This window comes from Pavona decussata, unplaced genomic scaffold (assembly GCF_977016875.1).
Source record: "Pavona decussata unplaced genomic scaffold, jaPavDecu1.1 SCAFFOLD_53, whole genome shotgun sequence".
Classification (NCBI taxonomy): domain Eukaryota; kingdom Metazoa; phylum Cnidaria; class Anthozoa; order Scleractinia; family Agariciidae; genus Pavona; species Pavona decussata.
The window spans coordinates 5,290,883-5,317,500 of record NW_028145475.1 but is presented as its reverse complement, the minus strand read 5'-3'; the positions used below and the strand labels follow the sequence as shown (position 1 = coordinate 5,317,500).

The 26,618-nt window shown below is 39.2% G+C and overlaps 4 pseudogenes across 1 annotated transcript; 3 read left to right on the top strand and 1 right to left on the bottom strand.

Moving 5' to 3' along the window:
* Nucleotides 1-193, bottom strand: part of LOC146480697 (uncharacterized) — a 1,203-nt pseudogene extending 1,010 nt beyond the window's left edge.
* Nucleotides 194-2,774: 2,581 nt separating this feature from the next.
* LOC146480696 (uncharacterized) lies at nt 2,775-6,438 on the top strand (annotated as a pseudogene).
* Nucleotides 6,439-8,208: 1,770 nt separating this feature from the next.
* LOC146480695 (uncharacterized) lies at nt 8,209-13,616 on the top strand (annotated as a pseudogene).
* A 70-nt stretch (nt 13,617-13,686) lies between these two features.
* LOC146480694 (uncharacterized) lies at nt 13,687-16,841 on the top strand (annotated as a pseudogene). Its single transcript, XR_014864680.1, has 5 exons — nt 13,687-13,695; nt 14,419-14,520; nt 14,980-15,098; nt 15,689-15,850; nt 16,231-16,841. The product of XR_014864680.1 is annotated as an uncharacterized LOC146480694 (transcript).
* Nucleotides 16,842-26,618: the final 9,777 nt, after the last annotated feature.

Genomic DNA, 26,618 nt, shown 5'->3' with positions numbered 1-26,618 from the left:
TCTTTCACCACCCATCTTGCAGTACGAGGGGGTGGTTTCTTCGTGTGACGACTCTTCTGAGGCATGTTAATGGTAGGTAAAGCACCAAACTTGAGCCTTTTTTTCGGCATCTTTTCAGACTTGACTAAAAAACAACAGAAAAGGAAGAAGAAATGTGATAGAAACCAAACGAATTGTGCTGATTGTTTATTGATCAGTGGCAGTCGCTGGTCACTGGTTTTGCGATCAATAGCTTTAAAGGAAGGCAAAGACTAGTTGACTTTAAAGTTTTTGTCGATCTCTCTTGATTTAGTGAGTTCGTTCAACCAGTCATCTCTCCATTTCTTGAAGCTGTTGGTTTCCATATGCCGATTCGTTTAATACTATGCATGTTCCACAATGGAAAACAGCACAGTTGTCGCCGGGCATTTGTGTGAATAATATCCAAGCTTGCAAGATTAATCATAAATCTAAACGACACGAAACATCGCTATCACAAGATTCATGTTGATGCCAACTTGAAAACTGGCTTTGCGCAGTCATAGTCACGGGATCTGGAGAAAAGTAAACAATAACCTTCTCCTTTGAAGTTTGCTGGGTTTCCAAACCAGTTTCCCTCCACATAACTAATTATTTTCCCTCTACATAACTACTTATCTTGTATAATTTTCTTTTCGTATACCATATTGTATGGCAATTTTCTTTTCGTTTTTTGTGCTGATACAACTGCCAGTTCTATGGAACCTTCATGACACTAGAATAAGCCTCTATTATAGTTAGTCACTTATGTATTTTCTTATATTGCGTTGCATTGCAATTTTCGTTTCCTTTTCTACTTTTGAAAGTCTTGGTCTATTTATCTGTTTGTTCCCACCCGATTCAATTTGCGTCATCACCTTTTAGTGGGAACTGTACTGCACTTCAACTTTTTGTTAATATTATAAATAATAAATGATTAATGTACACTGGTGACGTTAGAAATGACAAAGAAGACAATACTACTCAGGCATTCCACAAGGCAGCCCATAGACAATTTATTCTGGCCAGGCATGGCTATTTGGGAAGGGGAAACAGACAAGTTTACCTTGCGTGGTTTAAAAAATATATATATCAATTTCGTATTTCACGTGTCAAATATTATTTCAGGTTTAGGCCATTGCTATTATCTTCAATAGGTGGAGCCTTTGAGGCCATTTTGAATCAGCTTCTTTGATGCAACAAACATGTGCTCTGCACACAATCGAGTCTAATCTATAGCAGCATAACAGATATATTTAACATTTACAGATTTTACTGTCAGAATTATGGCTCAGGTAACAAGAAATGGCGCACTCTATAAGAGAGGTACAAAGCAGTGGTGATACTGAGTAACTTAAAAACTGGTTGCGAAAGAGAAACTCTTGAAATTATAACATCATCAACGAGAACATGGGCTGCTTGGATAAAGTGAGACCTTGCTTTGTCAGTGAAACAGGCATCAGTCATGCAGATGACCCTTCAAATTCTTATGTGGAATCTGCTCTTAATTTCAGGGACCAGTGTCGCTGAAAATGAGAACCAACGAGGAGAATATTCCCAACAGGAAGCACAATCAAAGACCCCAGCAACAAGATAGAAAGTGCAGACAAGCGACTGAACAGAGAAGTGAAAGAGGAAGCATGAAATCATAAAATTTATACAAGAGGTGATCTCCAAAGCAAAATATAAACGTGAGAAGTAAAGGAAGCCATGCTGAAGTTGCAAACGGGATCAGAACAATGTTATCAACAGTGCCTTGTTTCTGATCATGGAGAAACTGGAGACATTTTCGTTGCTGTTAAAACAAGCTGTCCTCACTAGGAATGGTGACTGATTACAAAATTAATATTTTAATATATTTTTTCTTTGGCACAGAAGGAAAATCATCATCCTGACAAGAAATGTTGACAGTAATTACCATCATTATTCCACGTATTTTCCAAGTGGGTATGGTAATGAAAACTGCAATATGATTGGTTCTTAAGGCGGCCAAGTTTTCCTTTTCTTTGCCCACAGGCATGGTAATGCCTGGGTCCACTTGTTCACCAAAATAGAAACAGTTTTCTGTAAACAAATTTAAGCTTTTTAAGGCTTTAACTCACTACTTCACGGTGTCATACAGCCCTGAATGGCATAGTGAGAGTGAATTTTATTATCCTGATAATATAGATGAAATCATAAACACTAAAAACATCCACAACATGATGAACACGAAAAGTCAATGAAAAGACCCAACAAAGGGAAACAGTTCTTGGCTGTAGTGAATGATTTTATCGAAGGCCAAAGGCCTGAAAACACCTATCCTTCCCGTAGATGCCTTAGGGGTTTGTGATGCGTTCGTCTGCTGATCCGAGCAGTGAATTGCTTTCCCATTGCTTGCAAATATCAGTTGAAGAGAAATTAACAGAGATTAATGGAGAGCCAATCTGCGCTAAGCTATTGTTTAGTGAAAAGCCAATCAGAACAGGGCATCCAGTGGGGATTAAATTTCCTGCGAGTTTATTCTGGCGCTTAACATTTTCAGGTCAATACAGGTGATTGCTAGCTTTAACCGTGTTGATTCAGATACGGCATTCGAACGACACCGAGGTCGTATTCCAATCAATTGCAAGCTAGAGACAGTTCAGTCTCTAAAGAAGCATTTGTCATTTCTTGGGCTGAGAGAACTGGCAATGAAATTCGACCTTGGAGAGATTGAATTAAAACTTTACCGTATGGCACCAAAGCAGGGAGGAAGAAGCGAAAATTTTGTTATAATCACAGATGGTTAGTGGAAAATGGAGCGGCCCAGCTTGCTGGAGGAAACAGGCAGCGAGCTTAACGGTATGTCCTAGTGTTTGTATTTAATATTAGCCCTTTCAGAGTATGTTGTTCTTTTTGTTTGGGTCATTTGCACATTTTTGGGGTATTTTGTTCTGAAATAATATGCTATATCCTATATGTCTACAACGAAGTTTTCAACAAGACCTCACAGGTTCATTGAGGGAAGTTTGCGGCGTTTGTAATATGACCTTATCAAGTTAATAACCAACGGTAATAAATGCATTGTTTTCTTCTAGTAAGCATTCTTTGTCCTGTTGGGTAATGTTTTTCCATTAATCTTTTATTTGTGTTTTGTTGTTTTGTGACCTTTACACCAAGTAGCCGGCCACTATTCTGATCAGTTCTGACAGAATTTTCGCATCTTCCATGAGCAGCTATTGTAGACATGAAATTATGATTATCCTTGGCTAACCACTTAATACAGTAAATTTGTTGATCGTCAAGTAATTAATTAAAACATAAGTAATTAACAACTTGATATTTTCTCACAGTTCATGTTGTACAGAAGAAAACCAATTGGTGTGACAAACAACCAGTAGAAATGGAGATAAAGGAAAAGAAGGACAAGAAGCGCCACCAGTTCCGTCTGAAGAGAACATAAATAATGAACGTGGCGAGAAAAGAAAAGAAAAAACTGCGAAGAGGCCACAAGGGACAAACCCTTGTCAAAAATATTAAGAGAGAGTAGCCAGAAATTACCCAATGATTTAAAGAGAAGGGACCAACAGGAACACAAGTTTCGACGGTTACTTGAAGGTACATATATTTCAACAATAATAATTAAAAATTCTTTTTGTGAATTTAAAATACATAATCAATGAGAACGAGCGGTATATACAAATAAAACCAAAAATACCCGCCTTTAAACAGAGCTAAAATTAAATATGAAACAGGAACGTTTATGTGTTAAAACCAATTGCATGGACAAATTTAATAAGTGGACTCTGTGCCTAGACTTTGCAACATTCTAAATTGTTTATAAGTGTGTTTATAAAAAAACCTGGCTCTGCGCTTAGGTTCAGTATTAATGGTAACTTTTTTCGTAAGCGAGCATCGCGTTGACTGAGCTGAGTCAAAAACTTTCCAGCAAACTCAGTTTTAGACTACTACACACATGCAATTGTGATCTTCTAAATTAGAGTATAATCCGAGAGAATTTCACTAACAATATTTTCAAAACTAACCTTTATTCCAAAAGGAAATCCTGACCCCAAAATAGTACACACAGAAGTCGCTTCACAGTGATTTGTAATCGATTACTCGCCATAACCGGATTTCTATCGGCAACATATTTCGATTAATATTTGCTTCCTTTTCATGTCACAACAAAGTTCTAGCTTTTTTGTCCTGGTTGAGATCACTCTCAACGGTCTTTGTCCAATTTCTTTATTGGGCAGTTTTCCTTTCCTGCGAAAATTTGCTTGTGTTTGTTAGCTACTCGCAAAAACAGTTTGCAAAACTTTGTTGACCAGTCACTCTGGCTGGACTCTAGACTCTGATCACGTGCGCCAGTCACACCACTCGCTGACATCAATTGTGTGTCTATACTCTAATCACACACTCCTCTAGACCAATCAAAACGCGAGTTTTACAAAGCTCATTGTATAACAGTAAGTAAAATGCAGAGTGTATTATTATTATTATTATTATTATTATTATTATTATTATTATTATTATTAAACTTCATGACATTTGTTTTTTTCTGTTTCTTTACAAAAACATGCTTGAGTTTTCTCTTTTTTGCGATCAAATATTTTTTAAAACATTATTACTGAAATTGTGCTTGAAAATAGTCTCTTAATTGAAATAAACTGTAAATAGGTTTTTAATAGCTCTTTTTTATATATTGTTAACGTGTAAATAGCAATTTGTGTGGAATATTTTAATAAAGATATATTATATTATTATTATTATTATTATTATTGTTATTATTATTATTATTATTGTTGTTAATATTATTATTATTATTATCATTATTATTATTATTGTTGTTGTATATGAAAGCTAAGGTTAAGAGATTTTAAATTATTTTGGAACAAAAGTCGAAGGTTTCATGAAAATTGCTTAGAAGGCCCCTGAAAGTTTTACTTATTGAAGTTTTAAAAAGTAAAACAAAATTGGAAAATTTGAAAATCCTGCCTAGAACGGTTTATTAATTTCAAAATGGTCAATTAATTATGCATAGCAACCTTCTGTTAACACTTTGTGTATTATGGTTGTTATGGGGGGTTTTCATTAGCCTCGGGCAAAAATTTATGGAAAATGCACTTCTGCAGTTCCCAATAGCTGAAGTCCACTCCATCCATTCTCATTTTTCATTTTGGACTACTGGAATGCAACCAGAATGCAACGCGACATTTTGAAGTCGGCTTGTTTTTAATTATAATAATCGAACCTTTTTTGCCGCTACATTTTACAGATCAGCCAAGAGAAAAAAAGGAAGGGGTTTTGCGGATCCGTGATTACGAGGTCAAGTCTCTCATTTCTCATGAGCGTGGAGCTCATGACCATTTGGACAAAGACTGAAGAATTCAAGGCTTGGAAAACCAGTCATGTTGCTACTTGCCAGATTAACCATACATGAAGGCTTCTGCAGCAGTAAAAACGTTTGGCAGGAGTGTAGAGAACTTGAGCCTGAAGTACACAACATTTGTGGGAGATGGCGACAGCAGTTGTTACCGCAGAGTGAAGGAAGCAATGGCAGCAAAATATGGAGAGACATACTCTGTAGAGAAAGAATGTATGAGACATGTGCAGAAGAGAATGGGAACAGCTCTCCGCAAGTACAAGCAGGACATGAAAGGAAGAAGGTGGCACATGTAAAAGGTGTGGGTGAAGGAGGAAGGCTCACTGACAAAGTTATTGACAGAATTCAAAACTATCATGGTATTGCCATAAAAGAAAATTCTGGCAACCTGAATGGGATAAAAGATAGCATAAATGCTATCAAATGCCATATGATTGAGAACAAGGGATTGCCTCTTCAAAAGCAGCACAGGTACTGTCCTAAACGAAAAATTCATGTTGCAAGTTCTGGGCTGACAAACAGAACCAAACAAATACCTATGTCAACAGCAAGCGCCTTCAAGAAGTTTTCTTAAAAGAGCTCAAGCCAATTTTTGAAAGGTTGTCAGATGAAAAACTTTTGAAAAGATGCTTAAGTAGGCTCACTCAAAATCAAAACGAGAGTGTAAATGCTCAGGTGTTGTCCAGATGTTCGAAAACTACATTTGTTGATAATCAGAAAGTGCGCATTGCAGTTTGTGAGACCATAGCAGTGTTTAAAACTGGTGCTGCTAACAAAGCAGTCATCATGGACCTGTGTGGAGTTGATCCTGGCCAAAACATGTAGAAATCTTTGAGGGAGCAAGACAGCAGGAGAATCAAAAGTGCTGGGCAAAAAGTTCATCAAGGTATGGACAACAAAGGAGGAGGTTGCAAGCAAAGCGGAAGTCCAAGGGAAAGGACTCTTACTCTTGTGGGGCTTTTGACCTTAGTTTAAAGCCAGAAATTACAAACAAGAAAGGAAGGTTAGCCGATGTGTTATCTCCCTTAACAGGGAAATCAGAGTATACAGTTAACAAACTCAGCTCATTTCGTGTCCACTATCAACGGTGAGAGGGTACTACAGAGCGAGATCATGTTGTCTTTTGACGTAGAATCACTGTTCACAAACGTACCTATCGAAGGCGCCGTACAGGCCGCGTTACGGAAACTAGAAGCTGACCCGTGTCTTGCTAACCGCACAACTTTAACACCTGCACAGATTGCGGACCTCTTGGATTTCGTTCTAAGATCCACATACTTCCAGTATGATGGATTAATTTATGAGCAACAAGAGGGAGCAGCCATGGGTAGCCCAGTATCTGCTGTCATAGCTAACCTCTACATGGAGGATTTTGAAGAACAAGCTTTGACTTCTACGCCTTGTATGCCTAAGATTTGGAAACGCTATGTGGATGACACCTTTACCATCTTGAGTCGAGACAAAGTTGACATTTTCCTGCAACACCTCAATAGTCAACAACCAACGATCCGCTTCACTATGGAAACTGAGACCAACAACACCATACCCTTTCTTGACACGTTGGTAACTAGAGATTCGGATGGCTACCTCTCTACCAGTGTTTACAGAAAGCCTACACACACTGACCAATACCTAGCGTATGATTCACACCACCCGCAATCTGTAAAACGCGGTATTGTCAAGTGCCTGTACGATAGATCGAAACACCTCATAACTAAACCATCAGTTATCTCGCAAGAAAAGAAACACCTCTCATCAGTTCTTGTTTCTAACGGTTATCCGTTTTCGTTTGTGAAAAACATTACGAAAAAAAGAAACAAACAGCCACAAAAGAACCAGCGCCTAAAATTAAATCTACTGCGGTGCTACCATACGTCAAAGGGTTATCAGAGGCTCTTCGCCGTTGCCCACAACAGCAAGGCATACGGACAGTTTTCAGATCTGACACAACACTTAGATCACACCTAGTGCGACCTAAGGACACTGTCGACCCTGCAAAACAAGACGGAGTAGTCAACAAGATTCCCTGTGAGTGTGGCAAGGTCTATATTGGAGAGACGGGAAGATCTATGCATGAAAGGATTAAGGAACACGATAGAGACAGGGCTTGCTCGAACCCAATCCTCCGCCGTTTCAGAACACAGCAATGCGACGGGCCACTATCCGCTCTGGGATGAGGTTAAGTTTATTGACCGAGACCCACACTGGTACACCCGTAGGGTTAAAGAGGCTATTCACATAAGACTTCACCCTGACAACATCAATAGGGATAATGGAATTGAAATTCCGGAAGCGTGGATGCCCACGATCAAACTACACAGCAACCGATCGGTACCAAGGCGGACGGCCGAGGGACCAATTTCTAGTCTGAGCGACGAGGATCGAAATCCTCCAATCAACAACAGCCTAAGAGAGGATCGAAACGCACCAATCAACACAAACCAAGGTGCTACTTATACTGTCACGCAATCAGTCGACACCATTGCCTGATGAAGACCAGCAGTATAGCGGTCGAAACGTCGCGATCCACATCTTTGTGACTCAATCGTGAGACCAACGATTAACTCATCTATCATTTTAAACCACGATGACAAACACCTTTCATAAGAGAGGAAGGATAGCTACGAGCATAGAAAACAGTGATGTCTTGCCCTCCACCAGCAAAGGTCCAACCAACACTACCAGGCTGTACTAATGAATTATACCGAAGGCGTGCAGGTTTGAATTTTATTTCCTTTTAAGTCTTGTGTCCTATTCAAATTGTATGTAAATCTGAGTATTTAGATGTCATTTGAGTGATTCTTTGGGTGCCAATACGAATGATCGCGGGGGTACACATGAATTTGGCAACTGAAGTCATCTGTAGCCTAGACCATTAAGATTACCTCTAATATGTGTTTTAAGGTCCAATTTATGATGCGCAGCTGTTTATGAGTGATTATTTACATCTAGGTAGAAATAAACAAATCCGTTTCCATGGTAACGCAAAGAGCATTTTTTTTTTGTTTTTGGCGTGGTTTTCATTCCCTAGAGTTCTTTCAATTCCCATAAATCGCAAACCAAACCACGAGGAAACTCTGTGATGTCTTACATGACATAAATACCTTGATTTGAGATTATGGGATAGAATTGCAGTGTGCTCTGATCGACTCGTCAAAACAACATTGTGAAATCTGTCCTCTTGTAGCTGTGATTGTCGTCGAAAATGACGGGGCAAAAGACCAAAAACAAATATAGGAAAAAGAGGAAAGGTAAAGGATTCTCAGGAATTCAGAGACACGCCAAGAAGTTGAAGGAAACAGCCGTTTCGAGTGAAATTGATGATGCAACGCCTGGTACTTCCCAATCGCCCTATTCATCATCCTCTGAATCTGACACTGATCACCCGATAAGTGCATCTAGATAAAAAATGAGTTTACCGAACAGCGATGCCCCCTCAGAAAGCTCCAAGGAAAGCGGTTTTCAAGGACAAGGATACAGACTAATAGATCTCAACAAATTTTCTTCTTCTCTCACCAGGGCACATGTCTGCGAGGAAGGTAAACATTAGATAAGTGACATATTTTGACTTCGAAAACTTTACATGTGGTCAACTGCAATCGTTATTTAAGGTTGTGTGCCAAATGTTTAAACTGTGTCATCAAGTTTCTCTTTGATTCAGTGTTCTAAGATATTAAAAAAACATCTGATGACTTACTTGTTCGCTCATTTTGCTGTTGAAATATGTATGTAAGGTCTGACACTTTCCCTCATGTACAGTGTCATACAGTGATGTCCCTGAAAAATGTGATTTTCGCATTTATCTGTGGTTTTTTATCCACTGCTATTTTAGGGAATTTGACGATTCAAGAAAATGAATCAAAAAGAAGAGGACTGATGGCAAATCTCTCTGCACAGTGTAGCTTGTGTCTTGATGAGACAACCCTGGAAACTTCCTCTTTTATCAGCAAGCGGGGGATATCTGTTGATGTCAACAGGCGTATTGTTTACCATTCAATTGAGACTGGTGGTGGGTACGAAGGACTTGCATCCTTCTGTAGCATTATGAATATGCCTTGCATTACCAAAACAGCTTACTATCAGCATGTAGAAACAATCCTTGAGGCTCTTGAACTTGAAGCAAAAGATGACATGAAACAAGCAGGACAACGGCTTCTGTAACACATTTTGGCTGAAAATGGTGATGAAGATAGTGACCAAGTTGTGGATGCCGCAGTCAGCTTTGACGGTACATGGGCTAAAAGAGGCTTTACCTCCCTTCATGGAGTTTTTTTTGTTATTTCAGTGGACACAGGGGAAGTGCTGGATTATTTTCCGCTTTCCAAGTCCTGCCAGAGTTTTTCGGTTAAAGAGGCACAGTGTAAATCTGAAGAGGAATTTGAAGAATGGCAAATGGAACATGTAGCTTCTGGTAATTGCCACCTGCCATGGAAGCAAAGGATGCAGAAGAACTGTGGAACAGGTCTGTTGAGCTGACGGAGCTCAGTTTACATCTCCACGGTCTATCGCTTCTGCTTTGAATTCTCACTTTGCTTCGATAGGAAAGATTCTAGCTGACAAAATAAGACCTGCAGCTCCTGTTTCAATGTCCGCTGCTAACCATTCAGGATCGTTTCAATTAAAAGAAACTAGCAAAGCAGTTACAAAGTCTCAAGACTAATAAAGCAATTGGATTGGACAGTATAAGCGCAAGACTTCTGAAGTGTGGCGCTCAATCAATTAGTCATTCCATCACGAAGTTGTTTAATTTATCTATTCGCTCAGGGAAATTTCCTGGGATTTGGAAGTGCTCTAAGGTGTCAGCCCTGTTTAAGGTTACTTCCATGTTTCGTGAGTGCCTTCAGGGAAATCTAATGTACGTGCGCTGCTTTCAATAAAACCACGGAAAACTATATATCACTGTAAAGCTGGTAAATTGAAGTTTGCGAAAATATCAATCAAACACAAAGAAGCATTCCCTGGGAAGTTCTGTAAGCATTTAGTGTTACTGTAATATTATAAAGCGATTTCGTTATGGGAAAAGTTAAGTCTGGCAGATAGACGCAGAACATGAAACTGGCAGCCCCAGCGGAGTTGACACGAGACACGCACTTCTCACCACTATCAGTACACGAGGCTGCGTGCTGAGGCTCGCTGCTTATTTTTAGCCAGTCAACAACGGCGAAAGTGGCTGGATTGTCGCCGGCATCTTCGATTTCGGACTTCGAACTCATGTCCGACTCTCCACTATCCGATTTCTCGTCCTTGAATTTCTCTACTGCCGAGGCAGTTATAGAAAATCTGACTGGTTGTACCAAGAACCCTTGTCGCTCTCCAACAGCTGAAGTTTTTTGGTTTCGTCAAATGATTTTTCGACCTTCTTTGGGCCGGGTTTTTTCTTAACTGTCACCCAAGGTGACTTTTCTAGTTTCGCTTTCTTCATAACAACCTTTTACGCAATGCTTGAATCCAAAAAGGAACGCTGTTTCACAGGAAAATTGTAAATACATTGCCGTGACATGCGATGAACACGATGTAGACAAAAATATGCAAATTTGCCCGTAATTCAAGATCGCGTGTAAATTTTGCCGCGTAATATCTCAACAAGTCCCACATAAATTGGATTATGACACCTTCGCTCGCTCACTGCTTTTCCTACAAAACTTTGTATTTCAGATAGCTCGCGTTCTTTTTAAGATTTCTAACGGCTGTTTTCACGAAACTTAGCATCCCTTTCTTGTTTTAACAATTATCTAAAAAAATTATTTGAGAAAAATTCGACCTTTCTTCCCCATAAGTAACCTTAAATCAGGCGACCGAACCAATGCAACGAACTACCGCCCAATCTCTATACTGCCCACTCTTAGCAAGAATTTAGAAAGAGTGGTACACTCCCAGTTGCACGACTATCTGAATTCAAACAATCTGCTTTCAAACAATCAGTTTGGTTTTCGTTTGAAACGTTCGACAGCCACTGCACTGTCTAGCTTTGCTGATGAAGTCCTACTTAACATGGAGAAAGGGCACATTTGCGGTGCAGTTTTCCTGGATCTCACTAAGGCGCTCGACACCTTGGATCATGGAATCTTGATGTCCAAGCTGTCATCAGTTGGAGTCTCTACCAGTGCTTTGGAGTGGTTTACATCGTACTTGAGTAATCGGAAACAGCGAACTTCTTGTGAGAATGAATTATCTGAAGCTCTACCTGTCACTTTCGGTGTTCCACAAGGAAGCATCTTGGGTTCGCTGCTCTTCCTTGTATATATTAACGAGCTCCCTGCTGTTATTGAACACTGCGAGGTTTCACTGTATGCTGAAGACACCGTTCTCTACTGCTTTTCAAAAGAGCCACAGCAGCTGGAGAGCAAATTAAATGAGGATCTTTATAATGTAGCATTGTGGCTAAAGAGAACAAACTTACACTAAACCTCTCAAAGACCAAATCTATGTTAATCGGAAGCAACAGAAAATTAGGTAATGTTTCCTCGCTGTCTGTATCTATATTTGATTGTGATCTTGATAGTGTAAATAAGTTTAAGTATTTAGGGATTATGCTGGCCTCAGACTTCACATGGTCTGATCATGTAGAGTATGTAATTTCTAAAGTTAATCAGCGACTAGGTCTTTCACCGCTCATCTACTATGCTACAACAGTCTTGTTCTTCCAGTTTTTGATTATGGCGATTTTGCGTGGGGCGACAAGAACAATGTGACTCTTATGAACGACCTACAGGTTTTGCAGAACAAGGCCGCAAAAATTATTCTAGACAGGCCACTTTATTCGTCAGCTACTGATGCCCTGGTAACTTTAAAGTGGCTGAACCTAGAACAACGTAGATCTTACCATCGTTGTATATATATTTACAAGTGCATTAATGGACTTATGGACCACTCTATGAATTTACTAACAAACAGTGACATTCATAATTATAATACAAGGAACAAAGACATGCTCAGACTACCCCGTGTTACCAGAAATTGGGGAAAGCAGAGAGTTTTCCATCACTCTCTCAAAGACTGGAATGAATTAGAGAGAGAGACCAGCAATACACCGAATATTGCTACTTTTAAGCGAATCATGTTTGCCAGGTTTTTTAATTAACCCTATCGGTAAGAATTCTTGTAGTTTTAGCTTTTTTGCTTTTATCATTTTTTTATTTTTTATCAATTTGAAGTTTTTAACCCCATCGATGATATCTTTGTAGTTTTAGCTTCTAGTTTGAATTGCTGTTTTTATCATTTTGTAATTTTGTCTTATCTATTGTATTTTTTAACCTTTTGTATATTTAATCTTTATAGGACCTTTCTGAAAACCACATTTAGTGAACGAAAGCTTCCTAATAAAAGATTATTATTATTATTATTATTATTATTATTATTTGAGCTGCACAACATCCGATTCAAGTGGATGGTGTGCGATGGAGACAGCAAGGCCTTTAACACTGTAGAGGACACATATCCAGACTGTAAGGTCATTAAACTAGACTATGTTGGAAATGTCCAGAAGAGAATGGGCAAGCACCTGTTAAACTTAAAGTCCAGAACCAAAGGCAAACTGGCTGATGGGAAGCCGATTGGAGGGCGCGGCCGCCTCACGGACGATAAAATAAAACAGATCTAGAGATACTATGGCCTAGCCATTAGGCAAAACACTCTTTCAAATCCTAATCCATCAGAAAGGGAGGTCAATGTGGCTGTATATACCATGAAAAAGAATATCCTAGCCACCTTGCACCATTCTGTAAAAGCTGAAAATCAAGCAAAACAGCACAGATATTGTCCTCCTGGTGAGAAGTCTCGGTGCAAGTGGCAACAAGATCTGGCAACAGGAACCTCAACCTATAAAGGAGATGACTGCCTACCTGAGCTTTTCCTTGAATTGTTACGCCCCACTTTTATGGCATTGAGTGAGACCAAACTTTTAGAACGGTGTGTGTTGGGTGCTACACAGAATAGAAATGAATGTATCAATTCTCTGGTTTGGGTCAGGTGCCCGAAACACAAACATCACGGTGCCAAAGTAATCCGCTGTGGAGTGGCTTCTGCAGTGCTGCACTTCCACAGAGGAGCTTCTAGCAGAGAGAGAGTGATGAAAAGGCTTTCTATTCCAGCTGGGAAGTAGACAAAGAGGGCCTCTCTTTTAAGGGACAAGAAACGCGTCAAGAAATCTGACCTGCAGGCTACTAGAAAAGAAAGGAAGCGTCGGCAAGCAGAGGATCAGAGGAAAACCCGTCGAGAAGAGGCCCTTCGTGAGAAAGATGGAGACTGCTATGAAGCAGGAGCTTTCTAAAGTTGATTGTGGACATTCTGAGCTGAAGACATGAACTTGCTACCTCTAAAGCTTAAGTAGCAATCCTAAAATGACATTCGTAACTTTAAAGCTCGTTTTCTCAGATTCCGTACTTTAGGTCTTTGAGAAAAGATATCTCAAATTGTATTTATCCGATTGATGTAAAATTTTCAGTGCTTATTCTCCTCAGTGAGCTAAGTTAAATGAGTATAGAGATTTTTCATATGTTGATTTGAAGTGAACTTATTGTAGAAATCCAGCCTCAAAAACCTTAGTTAACTTTGGAGGGGCACTAAGGCAAATGTTTTTATCATCCCAAAAAGTTCTATGCTCATTTAAGAGGGTGATATCTTGGCTCTTGATTGATACCCTAATAACATAATTCCATGAAATCTGCAGTCAGATATCTTTTCTCAACTATACTTTGGTTAAGCACAGCATGTGGCTACAATTTTGAACCAGTGTCAGGTTACAAATTGCTAAAAGTCCAAATTATTGCTATTTTCAGAATCTATAGTTCATAAGCTTTCTTGTGATATATAGTTTAATGGGGTTTTGAAAAAAACTTTTAAAATTACAGTTACTTTAAAAAAGTCCCTTTCTTCATGTGTACCCCCGCCTTAATCTGTGCGGCAAAGAGAATAAAGAAACCAAAAGAGATGTCGATCCTGACACTGGTTTCCGGGCTGGGCTAAACAGAACCTTTGACAGACCATTGTCAGAACTACAGCCACTAGTACCATTAGTTCCCTTGGCTAGGACAATCCTCTGCATAAATCATGGTCTGTCTCGCATTACATAGAACCTGTTGTCTTTGACCGTGACAAGTGCTAGTAGGCTTGCCATAGAAGTGTCAGCAGAGGAACATCTGGTAGCAGTGTCACATCTGACGAAAAATATTCAGGCAAGAGTTGTGAGAGGAGGCACTTTCCATTTCAGGTATTTTTTACTGTTGTTAATGTCACGTAATGTTTACCCTGAGATAAGATCTAGGGCTACTTCGATAAAAAAATTTCCATTCTGAACATTATTAAATTTAGAAACGTATCATTTTATACAACCTAGTATTTGGCAAATTTGTGTGACAACCATACTTCGCATAATCTTTCACTAGATTCTCGTTATTAGTCTTGTTAATCTAAACCAATATTTCCCCAGTACAGCCATCTCCTTTTAATTTATTTCATTCCTTTATTGTACTGTGCGGTACTTTTTCGTAGGTTTCAACAAGATGGCTCTGTTGATGACATAACTTTGAACACTTCATATGTTTTGGCAATCATTAGTTTTCCTCGTTATGGTGGTGATAATTACTTGAGAACGTTGCCAGCACCAGCATCTTTCAAGAGAAACTGCCACATAGTTTGACCTATTATCAGCACTTTGTGATGACATCCAAGGGGAGGCAAGAGTTTAGAGTTAAAAGAGGAGGCCAATGTTGTATTGTCTTTGATCAAACGAGACTTTCCAATAAGTGTTTAGGTATTATTGTAAATTGTTGTTAATTTTTCGTGGTGGTAACAAATTAAGGGATCCAGAAATACCCGTTCAGTATATATCATACTTAATGTACAATATCGTTCTCTCACTTTAATGCATTCATGTTTATATGGCTATGGGTAATGCTTTGGGGTTGCGGTTGACATTTTGCAAAAAAATGAGGTCTGAAGGCTAGGCCTATGGCTTGGAATTTTCATAATTTTAAAAGCCATAGAAGCCATTCTAAGTGAATTTTGTGCCACATGGAGAAGTCAGGCACCAATGGTTGAAAAGGTAGATAATGCTATTTGCTCACTATTCAGTGGATAGTGCAGTTTGTTTTGTTAACACTTGTCCACTACATATTGATTTATGTATATGGTGGATTGCATTTTCCACCCTTTGCACAACTAGATTGTTTTGTTTTTTTGTTTTTTGTTTTTTTTTGCTGACACTGTTTGTACAAGAATACTTTTCGGAAATACTATAGCTCAACTCAAGTATATTTTCAGCTATTATTCAAGGCTCACTTTTCTAAAAGTGATTGAAAGGAATGTTAATTACTGTTGTTTTCATGTTTGACCTCAATTTAGACCACAAGTATGCACATGGTACGCCATATTGCCAGAGGAATTGCTTCCCATGGTCCCGTATACAGTTGGTGGATGTATACTTATGAAAGGATGAACACCTGGATATGTAGAAGAGTGACCAACAGACGCCACCTCCAAGCCAATGTTATGGAGACTTACAGAGTAAGTAAAGATAAGTTTAGTTTCTGTGCCTACATGTAATTATATACATGTACTGTATGTTATGTTACTGTATAGAGCAACAACCTGGCAAACTTTTCGGCACGAGTGCATTAACATGTTTTATAGCTGCACAGTCAATTCTTTTCCATTATAAGTAAGACAGTACAAGTGTTACATAGGTGCATTGTATATTACAAATTCTATATTAAAATGTTTCATTTTTTTAAATTTTTACTACCAATTGTTGCTGGTGAAAATCTTTTCTCTTCCTTCCCATATATACCTCTTCGTAAGAAGTCAGGTTTAAAATTAAGGAACAGGTATCTGCTTATTGTCAGGCGAAAAAAAATAATGTAACGTATTCTTTTGCGGTTTTGTAGATCTTCGACTGGTGCCAATATACTAGAGTAACAGGGAAGCTTCCAACCAACAACCCTAAGCAACCCAGCAGCAAGAAGGCAGAACCAGAGCAAGAGTTCCAGGAATCCTGTCACAGGAGAATGGATGATCCTATCACTGGTTAACTCCTAACTTGGGTCACAACTGACAAAGAAAACAAACTTTGTCATCGATTGCTGCTGACCAAAATGTATCTGATGTAACATTTGGGAAGGTTCTCAAGTTTACTTGTCAAAAGATGGAGGATAACCTTGTAGAGTCTGATCGTGTCCATGTTTATTCCCACCTGAATGAAGATGAGGAGAGTGGTCTCTGGTGGGTCAACACAACCATATTCACTGAAAATTGGTGCCATTGTGTGACATCTCCAGGCCACTCGTAACAGTAAAGGATGATGACGATATAAACAAATTGTGCATCGTGAATTATAGAAGTAGATACATGTAGACTGTAAAATGTTAATTAGCAAGTCATCACTTGGTGAGATTTATTTTCGTAAACTTCACACTCAGGATATTAATCTGTTCAATCTCACTTCAGCAAGGGTTAGCACTGTTATATGTTCTGTAATTCAGACTTTACATTTCATGTCAAGAACTCAAATTTAAAAGTTATGGTAGTTATGGGTTTTTATCGGGAGTTATTACCAGATAACTACTTATTGTCAATGACGACTGTTCAACCATATGGGACAACTGTGGACAAGAAAGACAGAAAGGATGGAGAGAATACAACATATGGCGACAATCTCCAAGAATTGGGAGAAGAATTTGCATGTGAGCTTAAAGGGAACACGTGCTGCATATGCAGCTGTGGCGCAGCTCCATTACCATCAAGCTAAATCCTAAAACAGAAAGTAACGCAACGAACAGCAGAGAATACACTAAAAAACAATGGTATAACTATTGTTTTCAGACCGATATGTCACCAGATGCGTTCAGTGAAATACTTCACTTCATGGAGCAAAGAAAATCATACAGTTATCTACTGTACACACATTTTGCAGACGACAGAGCCACGGATGATGAAAGCTGCAGTGAGAACCACTACCATCTCCTCGTGAGCGGAAACTTCACGACACGTGCTGGCAATATCGTGAAAGCATCCCAGACATATGTGTATGAATGGGTAAACAAATTCATGACCCGAAAGAAAGACCAAAAGCATCATGCAAAGCTGTCAAGTACACAGAAAATTACTTCAATTATCTCAAAGCATGGGCACGCAGATTAGCAGCTTACAGCCCACCTTTAATCGATTTAGCAGAGGACGGCTATTTTAGTCCCACAGAAGAACAATGGACTTTTGCTATGGCAAACTGTACGCAAGAGGTCATGGAGGACAACGATAATCCACGGCCAAAGAGATTAAAGCTAACACCGCCAGACAAAACATTCATGGAGATTAAAGAATACCTGAATGAAAGTGGCGCACGCAACCAAAAAGCACTAGTTCGCTGGGCAAACAAATTACCTGATGCGGACCCAAGAAAACAACACGTTACCATCCAACTGTTCTGAAGATTCGAACAGCTTGTTGACAGAGCACTACAGGGAAACTGCATAGAACGATCAGCAGACAACTGGAAGCAAAGGTTGGAAGACCACACTCCACGCAAAAATACCATGAGTAAAAGAGATTCAATTGAAGTGATCAAAGAAAGTCACCGCCATAACAATTTCAAGATGGAAACAACAGACGAAGGTCCAATGTCTGTGACCGCAGCCTTTGATGCTATCTTATCAAAGAAACGCGACGAAGTAAACATGATAGTTTTACACAGAGATTCCAATGGAGGAAAATCAATTATCCTCAAATCCGCCTTTGAGGTATTTGCTGATATCAATTACATGTATCAAGGCTGCGCAAACAACTTCATGTTTGAAGGCATGGAAGATGCTGAAGTTTGCATCAGGGAAGAGGGGCTCTTCGCTCCAGAATATCAAGAGACAATAAAAATCTTCATGGAAGGAGCAGAAAGCTGCGTAGCTGCATCTTTGTATGGCATGGCTTCTGCTATTGAGGTCCAAACAGGGAAAGTTGCTGACTTTGAAATGAAAAGTAAAGTGTGCTACAAATGTCGTGGCAAAAGTAACCTTGATGTGAACTCTCAAGAGTTTATTGACTGGATAGAGTCACATGGGCCAAAATGAATAGCCAACTTTGACAAATCATCAAAAGCCATGGAGGCCCAAGGTGCTGTTTACATGTGGGGGAGATCCATCGAGAAGCACAGTTTGCCACATATGGACTTTGTAGCTGGTGACTGCTCTTCTCATCAGGATTTGGTGAAATCAAAGCCTTATGGTGACGAAGTAACCGTGCGAAAAGTAGAATGTGTGGGCCACATTCAAAATAGAATGGGTGAATGACTGAGAAGGAAGAAGAAGGATATGAAAGGAAAGAAGCTGTCCAATGGAAAGACACTTGGTGTGCGGAACTGCCTCACAAACAACCTGATAGACACTTTCCAGCGGTATTATGGGAAAGTACTCTGTGAAAATAAAGGCAACCTACCCAGAATGCAAAAGGCAGTGAAAGCTATTTGGCATCATTATGCCTCCACTGAGGATAATGAATTGCATGACCATTGTCCAGAAGGAGCCAAATCCTGGTGCAAATGGCAAAAAGACCAGGCCAATGGCAAAACCTCCTTCAAACCAAAGAACGTTGCCCCAGCTGTAATGGAGGAGATCCTTCCCACATTTGAGGGCTTGTGGGCAGAAAACCTACAGGAGAGTGTGTTGGATGGGCTGTCTCAAAACAACAATGAGGCACTCAATCATCTTGTTTGGAACATCAACCCAAAGGAAAAGTTTGCCGGTCCAGAGACTGTACTGACAGCATGTGCACTAGCCATTTGTCTGTTCAATGGTGGTACAAAAACTGTACAAACTGTGCTCAAAGGGCTCAAATTGGAAGTTGGAGTACACTGCAGGTCTGGTTTCACCACCATTGATCAGCAAAGACTGTATGCTTCAAGAGAAAAGACACTGGAGGCAACGAAGCTCCGTCGCCAGATGAAGAGCTGGAGGGCCCTACCTATGAACCAAGGGCATTTGTACTGAACTTTTATTTCAAGAACTGTTCAAAGCCTATTTGTCTTTATTTTTATTAGTATTTCCTGCTTAAAATGCCATAATCAGATTTTATTTCTCAAAAATTTGGACAATTTATGTGTGTAAAAAGTTTTGTATTTTATGATTAGGCAGACTTGGGGCAGGTAATTTAAGAAAACCAATCGTTCAATTTTAATGAAATTTGGTGACCTTATGTATTTTTGGGTGTAGAATGCAAAGATGTAGTTTTTGAAGCCATGAGACAAAACCTGGACTTGATAAAGGCTAACCAACTTGAGTGAGAACTATTTTTTAATTTCAACTGTTGCCATGGAAACAGGCACCCTCCCAGACTTACAAAAAAAGTACCTCATTGCATTCTTCAATGTTTCTTTCATGCTGTTGCCAATTTTGGCTGTGATTAGACTAGTTTTAAAGGAGAACGACATGCCCCAAAATAATTGGTAGCTCACCACAGGTGAAAACTTGAAAAGGAGAGAGCTGATGCAGCAACAAGAGAAATTGAAGTTTTGAAGGCACGTTGTGAAGAGCTTTACAACAAAATGGTTGAATATGAAGCTTCCAAGAAAGATACCAGTGAAGACTTTGCTGTGGCAAAAGGAAAGATTGGCAGTCTTGTTACTGAAAATAAGAAACTCCATGCATACATTGAATAGCTAGGACATGACACTGACTTTGAAAATAATGGAAAGATCATCAGTCAGGTGGGGGAAAGACAGCAAAGAAGGAAAATAAAAGAACTGAAAACAGACGTTGAAAGAGCACTGTGGTTCACAAAGTCTTTTGGTTTAACATTGAATTCAGTTACTTTCTCTGGAGATGATGACTCCAATCACACACTATGCTTTGAAGAAAATGGGAAAATGTTTTAATGATTTGTCAGAAGAGGATCAGGATAAAGTGAAAAGTGTCTTATTTCTGCTCGACAAGTTCTGCATTGGGGATGCAGCATATCATGAACTGACAATGTGCTCTGGAGGGGGAGACCTCCCACGGTCTTATTTGATAAAGCAATGTAAGGATGACTTGAACAAGCTTTGTCACATCACAAGAACTCCTGGAGTGGCACCAGGAGCACAGCTTGACATTGCCACAGAGCTGGAGTCAGTCCTTAAGAAACAGGTAACTGCCATATCTTGGATAAAATGGAACACAAAATAAACATTCTGATGTACAGTTTCCTTTTTCTTCTTTTTTTTCCAGGTCAACCAAAACAAAATTGATATTGATGACCCAGGCTTTACAGTCAAAATAAAAATATCTGGAGATGGGGCGAAAATGACAAACCTGACAAGGTTTATTGTAATTTCATTTTCTGTTCTCAACAATGATGAAGATCCCATGTCATCAAAAGGTAAGAGATATTCAGACTAAATCTAAACAAGAAGTGAAATATGAAAGAAATGTGATGGTATATTTCCAGCCTGGTGAATGAATGAGAATGATGATTATTCTAGAAAGTGACGCAGGCATACTCGGAAAAAAGAAATCTGAGTGCTCCTATCAGGAGTCGAACCTAAGACCTTCCGATTACTAGTTCGGATGCTCTACCACTGAGCTACAGGAGACTTGTGGGAGCTAAGGCCATTAAACTAAGTTCATGGGACAAACATCCTGCATACTGCTAGGATTTGAATGTCGAACATGTGGTATATGAAAGAAATGTGATGGTATATTTCCAGCCTGGTGAATGAATGAGAATGATGATTATTCTAGAAAGTGACGCAGGCATACTCGGAAAAAAGAAATCCGAGTGCTCCTATCAGGAGTCGAACCTAAGACCTTCCGATTACTAGTTCATATATAGTTCATATACCACAGGAGTATAGTATAGTTCATATACCACACGTTCGACATTCAAATCCTAGCAGTATGCAGGATGTTTGTCCCATGAACTTAGTTTAATGGCCTTAGCTCCCACGAATCTCCTGTAGCTCAGTGGTTACTAACTATAAAATATACCAACCATTCTCGTCCGACTTTAGCATGGAGGAAAGAGATAAAATCCCAAGCGCAGTTGAAAAACATGGAGCTGGCAGAACTGTCAACCATGTTGTTGTTGCTGTTGTTTTTTTTTTTTACGTAGAAGCCAGAAACCTGGAAGGAAAACCATACAGCCACAACATTATGAAAGCCATTCATTCCGGTCAAGAAAGATTTTGCTCTGCTTCCCCTTAAAAAAAGCTCTATTACTTGGGAAGAAGTTTTCAAACCAGCAAACAAAGCACTAGATGCATCGCTGAAAGATCTTGCACAGCAGGGATTGAATTTTTCAGGGTTTACCTAAGGGGCACTGCGAGAGTTTCTGACATGACAGTTTCTCAAGTTTTGGTCCATCACAGTAAAAATAAAGTTACTGTAAACCAATCAAATGTACTTGTTTACATCAATCACGGGCATCCGCCATGAGATCAACACAGGCCTTTTTACCAGAAGTTTTTGCACAATATGAAAATAAATGGGAGGGTTATAAAATAAATTAACCCCTTTCTGGCTTACTGGTATGTCGGCTGATAATGTCCTTGGCTGAGAGATTTTCCTCAAAATTTCCCATTTGCCCTCGAAGCTTCACGTAAATATTCATTTTGTGGACAATCTCTTAGCCACAGACATTATCAAGTGACATCCAGGTGCCTGAAGGGGTTTATTTACTAAGTTATCACTCTAATCGATGACTAATCAGTGACTGAAAATTTTGTGGCCTATTGAATATTCATCGATTACCCATTGATATCATTGATTTAATTGATGAGATATCCCAGGCTCATATCTTCTGCAAATATGGAGAAAGGTTAGACAAGACTGTGCAGCAAATAATGTTAACCTGATTGGACACTGTTGAGTCAGCTTTTTTTCCATACCCAGCATCTGTACAGCTCGTGATATCAACACAATCTGCAGTTGTTGAAGGTATTAATTATTAAGGCCTTGGGATTTCAGATGAAAACATTGTTGCCCCATACTATTGGAAGAAGCCAAGTATTGCAAATAGAGACCATGGCTAGAACATGTCTGTGCGTACTAAGATATAACACTGGAAATCTCACATTCTACAAAGATTTGCATTGAAGTGCATTAGAACCAGCCCATCAATAACCTTCACGAGCTGATGCACATATGTAAAAAAAAAAAAAGAGGTCAGTCGCCCATTCTCAGCAAATGATCCTCTCCGTTTAAGTTTTTTTTACTAATGGAGTTGGCCAACATGCCACATACATAAGTTAAGGGCACAGAAGGAACTTGCCTCTCATTTTGTTACTAATGTACACTTCTCAACTGAACCTTGCTTCAATGTGAGCTTTGGTTCTCCAAAAGATATCTAAAAGGCTCTCTCAACAGGAATTACTATCTTACGACTGTGGAAAAGATTCGTTGAACTCAAAAAAAATCATGCTCCACTATCAAAAGAATGCAGCTAAAATCGAAGAATGGTGAGAAACCTTCATGAAGCTTACACGACATTGGAACTACTCTTCCCTGCTCCCTCCCAACACCCCCTGATAATGTTCCTACACTTCAAGTATCTCGGAGCTGGTGTGTTCACCACCTAAATCCGGAACAATTGCCACACAGATCATTGGACAGCTACAGGGCAAAACCAAACAACTCCAGTCACTAGACTCCTTGCGAGCATTTTCTGATACGATCAATAAAGACTAAAGATCTGACATTCATTCTTGAAGTTCTGGGTTAGTTCTCTTGATATGAAAGAATCAGAATCCCTGAAACAAGGAAATGACACCCCATACCACTCAGTACCCGTGGTACCTACAAGAATTTTTAGAAAAACAACGTTATAAGGAGGGAGTGTATCCTGCTTAATGCAGCAACATGCTAGGTTCTTAATACAGGTAATTTTCAATTGATCTTCAAACGGAGTGGATTTGCTAAAATTAAGCAACGTCCTGAGCACGAATGCATTTGTTGATTCGAGTTTATCAGTAAGGCCTTTGGTCTAACCAATAAGGAGCAGAGATGCATATTCCAAATGGGGCAAGATGAAGGCTTTGTCAAGTCTAATCATTGTTTCTAGCGGCATAAGTTTACGCATGCGACAAAGGATGGACAACATTACAACAGCAGACTCTTTCTGAATTTAGGGGAAGTTACATAGAATGCCATTATCGTCCTCACGTGACTGAAACTGTGATTTCGGTAAATAGATAGACTCATATTTCTACTCATCTATTTCTTATTCAATTTCTTATTTTAATTTTATTTTATTAATTTCGATTACTAATTTCTTTATTTTTATCATTTAATTGTAAAAACCACATTTGTAATATCTTAACTTAAGTTACAAAGCACATTTGCATTGAAACGAGCTTTTTGCCCATATGTGATATGTGGGTAAATAAAGTTACTAACTTACTTAGCTACTTGTTTTCCAGTATTCATGTGTGACTGACTCGTCACTACCAGTGTGACGTCATCACATGGAAACAATTGTTTTCATGGGTATTTAAGTCAAGGACTGTGCAGCAATTTTCTCCATGTACCACTTAACTGAAAATAGTCTTGCCAAACCGGTACTTGTGTCTTATATGGGGCCTCGATCGATGGTAACGGTCGATATGTCGGTCAACTGACGGTCAATATCTCGGTCGATTGTCAGTCAAGAAGCGGGCGAGTGTCAAAAGGGGCCACTACTTTCGGATAGCTCGCATTGCATTCGGATGCTCAAAAACGCTTGCAATCCACAGTTGTTTCACACAAAAAGGACGCGTCACATGAAATTAAAAGGTCTGTTTGTTTATGCATGTTATGAACCGACCCACATTAAAACACTTGTAGTTTTTAGAAAAAGATGTATTGCTGATGCGCTATATATTTAAAAAAAAACGTTTTTAAGCTTCAAAACATCAGAGGAAATGTCGTTGCGTGCGAATTTTTCGAAAGCGCTTAAAGACTTCATAACCTTGAAAAATTATTTTGACTTCAATTCGCTTGGCAGAGAAAAAAGAAAGCATTCAGCAATTAACTAAATTGTTCTAGTATTCAGATCAGTAGTAGAATCGGAATTATAACAGAAATCGCCGAGCACGTTGTTTGTGTCCGCGCCTCGCTAAGGGAAAATTAATTCACAACAAACAGAATTATCATACTCAAAAATTCATATCTCTTCGAATTCGAGTTCAAATGGTTTCATTTTGGTCTCTTTCGAAAATTTTAAGACATGTACTGGATAGAAAGAGGAACACTCCTGATGCGATTTATAAAAGAAAACTGCTTTTAACCTTGTAAACACGAGAGGAAATGTCACAATGGGGGAATTTTTCGAAAGTGCTTAGGGACTTGGTAACTTTAAAATATTATTTTGACTTCAATTCCTTTCGCCGAATAAAAAGAAATCACCCAGTAAATAACTTAACTGTTCTAGTATACAGATCAAACAGTCTTAGCGAATTAGAATCGAAATTGTAAAAGAAATCGCAGAGCGCGCTTTGTGTGTCCGTCCCTCACCAACGCAAAATTAACTCACAACAAACAGAACTATCACACTCGAAAAAATTCATATCTGCGAATTCGTGTCCAAATAGTTTCATTTTGGTCTCTTTCGAAAGCTGAACAATTGTAGTATTTAGAAAAGGATGTATTGCTGTATGCAGTATTAAAAAAAACGTTTTTAAGCTTCAAAACATCAGAGGAAATGTCGCTGCAGGCGAATTTTCCACTTAAGCTTAATACTTCATAAATCATTTTGACTTCCATTCGTTTCGAACAGTAAAATTAAGGCATCCAGCAATTAACTGAAATGTTCTAGTATACAGATCAAACAGTGTTAGTAAAGTAGAATGAAAATTGTAAAAGAAATCGCCAAGCGCGCTGTTTGTGTCTGCATCTCGCGAACTTAAAATTTATTCACAACAAACAGAACTATCACACTCGAAAATTCATATCTCTGTGAATTCCTGTCCAAATGGTTTCATTTTGGTCTCTTTCGAAAGCTTAACACTTGTAGTGTTTAGAAAAAGAAGTACTGCTGATGAAACGATATAAAGTGTTTCGTATCTGGCTGTCCATTCCGGGTCGGCACGCGGCTCATCCGTATTAAAACAGGTCTTCTTCGAGGTAGCTGTTATCAAATGGGTTTGCGCTTGCTGAAGCTTCTTGTCGATAAGCGTCCATTTCGATTTCGGAGATGTAATTCATTTCGGAGTCATCCGAATCTTCCAAATCCTCCTCGATCTCCTCAGACTCTTCGGACTCCTCGGGCTCCTTGGACTCTTCTAATAACCGTAGAGAAGGAGACAAACACATTCTGAAACGGACTATGTGGAGTAAATCGCAAAGAAATAAACCGAAAAAGAGACGCAATCGATATCGCGTGGTCCCTGGCGTGACGTCATAACCATCGCTCGTCCCAGGCTTCCTAAAACACGGTGGTGCAACAACACAGTCCCAACTTCAAAAGTGGGTTTGCGCTTGCTGAAGCTTCTTGTCGATAAGCGTCCATTTCGATTTCGGAGATGTAATTCATTGCGGAGTCATCCAAATCTTCTAAATCCTCCTCGATCTCCTCAGACTCTTCGGACTCCTCGGGCTCCTTGGACTCTTCTAATAACCGTAGAGAAGGAGACAAACACATTCTGAAACGGACTATGTGGAGTAAATCGCAAAGAAATAAACCGAAAAAGAGACGCAATCAATATCGCGTGGTCCCTGGCGTGACGTCATAACCATCGCTCGTCCCAGGCTTCCTAAAACACGGTGGTGCAACAACACAGTCCCAACTTCAAAAGTGCATAGAAAATCGAGGATTCAACCAATTCAAAAAAATTTTTCACTGGAACAGTTTAGAAAGAAAGTAGATTTATTTCGCCGAATAAAAAGATTTGCTGTTAGGTGCACTTTAAATCAAACATTAAGATTAAACCAATATGAGAAACCACTTTCACCTTTTTTTTGTACAGAGAATTTTGTAATTAATCAGGAACAAACCCAGCTTTATGTATTGTTATAAGAATGAAACCCACAAGCAGAGAATGTTTTCCTCCATTTATCTGAGTTTCGATTATGCTGTCTCTTAGGATTGATTAACGGCGTTAATCTTGGTGGAATCAATAAGAGGTATGAGGGTGTGTTAAATATCTGGACACAGAAGCGATGCTCCCTCGCCAAGGCCATGAAGGAGTATGGTGTGCCTCGAAATACTCTGAAAGACTACATAGGTCCATGCAAGCTAAAAATCATTGACCAAGACAAGTACAAAACTGTTGTACAGCAAGTAGTGGGGAATAAGGGCAAGGCGTCAGTAAAAGAAGTGGAAAGGCACTGTCGGGCGGCTT